Here is a 3227-nt window from a genome sequence, read left to right on the forward strand (position 1 = left end):
GTCTTACTACATTTAGTGCATCGATAGTGTATAGACAAAATTCATATCTTAGCGTATCTGTTACTATAGACTTTTCCTGGCAGCTTCCGTAGATTCCTCCGTAACTTATGGGATTTTAGTATTATATATGCATATGTAAATTATGTATTGCAGGGTACTAACCTACATCCTATAATCTATTTCTTATCGAAAATCCTTCATCTGATCGTACAAGATGAATCCCTCAACTAGTTCGAGTCCCTCTGATTTCGATAACTATTCTGATAGTTATTCCGATAGCTATTCCGACATGGATGTTCACCTAAGCTCCGGAGACAGCGTCACCAGAATGAATCAACCAATCAACCATCCCCAATTCATCTGATGGGTTCGTAGTTGACTTAACCAATGGAAATGAGAAAAAGGCGATACTTTCCATAAACCAAAATCACCTTTTGGCAAAGAATCTGAAGCACTTACCGGCGAACCTGTTCGAAACACCATTTTCTCTCTCATTTCCAGAGTATCTCGACACGATAATATTCGATCCACAATTCTAAACCTTATTCATTCGCTCGTTCCGACCGACAAATCATTCCAGAATAATAGAAGAAGACAACGAACTTCGCGCTCGAGTAATCAATATGGAAAACGTGGTGCAAAATGTACCAGCTTCAACAACATCACCGGCACCAACAATATCACCAATATCAATACCAGTACCACCAACAACCCAAGTTCAACATCTCACACCTCAACATCTCATTATGTACCTCGAGCATAATCATCAATCTGCGAATCGTTCTACATCATTTATCTTCGTTCGACATGGCGATTATGTAATCTCTAATGTTTTAGAGATTATATATTATTATTCTAACGGTAAATCAAATGAGTATAATATCATATTAACTCATTAAATCCATGATTATATCTGAAGAAAATATATATGTATATATATTTTCATAAAGATTGTAATTAAAAATTCTTTAGTACAAACTGTTAATGGTGAAAATATTTTAACAGGTAGGTAATACCCGAGGAATATTTAGATTTTACACTAATAAGTTACATTGTACATTCTTCGAATCTGATTCAACAGTCATTTACTATCCTACTTACAACCACCGATATATGTATCCGTTCACCGCAAAATAACCCTTTTCATTCAATTTCATATTTGGATTTTGATTTATCAGAATCCAACAAGTGGCATAATGAAGAAAACATTTGACAAAAATAAAATTTGTTAGAAACAAACAAATTAACTATCAGAAATTTTGTTAGGAATCCACGCTAACTGTTCCTAGCTAATTGTTCCTAGCTAACTGATTACATTTTATTTATCACAATTTAATTATCGCAATTTACATTCTCGCAATTTTATTTATCGTCATTTAATTTCTGTTATTTATTTTTACGCACTTTAAATATCGGGACACGTATACAAGGTTTTGACATATCATATCGACGAATATATATATATATATATATATATATATATATATATATATATATATATATATATATATTGGACTGTTAACTGTGGACTAATGACATTGGATAATTAAAATGAATTAAAATATTGATTATAACATATGAAACTAAACATCTCTTCAAGTTTGCCACTTGATTTCATCTTAAACCTCATTTGTATCTAGACGATTACAATCTACGTTCAAACCTTTCATGATTCTTGAAGACACCTCAATCGAGAGGATGAACCAACCGCATTTCATCTACGGAAAAAGATTGATGCATATAGTTATGCATCTGAAAAACTCTCGGAAACTGAGTAAACGTTTAACACGTAGTTGTGTTAATTCCTTAGTGTTATTAGTACCCAGAATAACTTGATAATCCCTTTTCAAAGTAGCGAATTTTTCACAGCTCCAGCAAGACAACTTCAACTTTTCGTTCGAAACAACCTTATTATAACCTTGATATATATGCGTGCTCTTTTATTGTTACCGGAGAACCTTTTATATTTCACCATATTACCAGCAGACGTATCAGCAACCTCGTTGCTTCTTGACTTAAATCTCTCTGATAAATCATTATATTTATTCATTGAAACCCTATCATATACTCATCCACATCATGTAACGAGAACTGCCATACCAATTACCGGGAATCAGCAATCGGTATTTTGAAAACTCACAGCATATCTACATCAACAGTTATATGTATAACATTTATCTCTTAAGAATTATGATCTTTCATTCTGACATACACTCAGTCTACAAATCAATACTCTGAATGTTGAAAAAGCTGAATGAAGCAGCAGAAACCGTAGACAACCGAAAACGACCTTAATCATCAGAAATTTAATGATAAGGAATAGTATGTTGGAAAAGCTCAGAAAAGTTGGAACTGGAAAACGGATTGAGCTAACCACTAAGGAGACTAAGGACAAATACAAGAACCACACCCTATATTCAAAGAATCAAGGTAATTCTGGATCCGTTGAAATCTTTAGAGAATATCTTGCTCCTAAGTCATATTAAAATCTTGCGGAAAATTTTTCTTCATCAACCATCGAACTTAGAAATTCCAAAATATCATCATAAATATCTTCGATATTTCTGAAGATATTTTCATAAATATTCTCGTCCGAAATTATATACCTCTACGTGCTTCCTGCGTTTCATTATATTGGAAACTTCTGTAAAATTTAAGTTTAATATTGAGTGAATTCTGGAGAAATGTAAAGAAATTGATGCATGAATTAATATAATATAATGACACTTGATCAACGTGATTATATTACAGTAGGTCATGCTGAATTTCTATTGGAACGTGATGATTCACAGATCATAACGTCATCATGTGCCATGTTACATAACTCTTTCATTCTGCTTAACTTCTGAACATATCAAGAAAGTATATTCTTGATAGTTCTATTCTCAGTGACTCTGGTAATTTGATAAATCAAATCATGCTAATACATTCTTTCTTATTTAGAACATGATGTTTATCCGAAATTCCATACTTACGAATTCTGGACCGTTACTCGCTTTACTAGAGGTCGGGAGGAAAATATAAAGCCCAATAACAACACGGAAGTTACAAACCGTGGATATTAATACGAATAGCAATATAAAGACACGGTATAATTAAGAATAGTATCACCCCAAGGTAATTGTAGAAGTAAACAGATTTTTCTGGTGGAAGCTTGAAAAAAGGATGATAGAAATGATAATTAGGAAAATATCAAGGATTAGAACTGGATTAAGCATTTTCACAAT

The sequence above is a fragment of the Rutidosis leptorrhynchoides genome, chromosome 4 (assembly GCF_046630445.1).
Source record: "Rutidosis leptorrhynchoides isolate AG116_Rl617_1_P2 chromosome 4, CSIRO_AGI_Rlap_v1, whole genome shotgun sequence".
Lineage (NCBI taxonomy): Eukaryota > Viridiplantae > Streptophyta > Magnoliopsida > Asterales > Asteraceae > Rutidosis > Rutidosis leptorrhynchoides.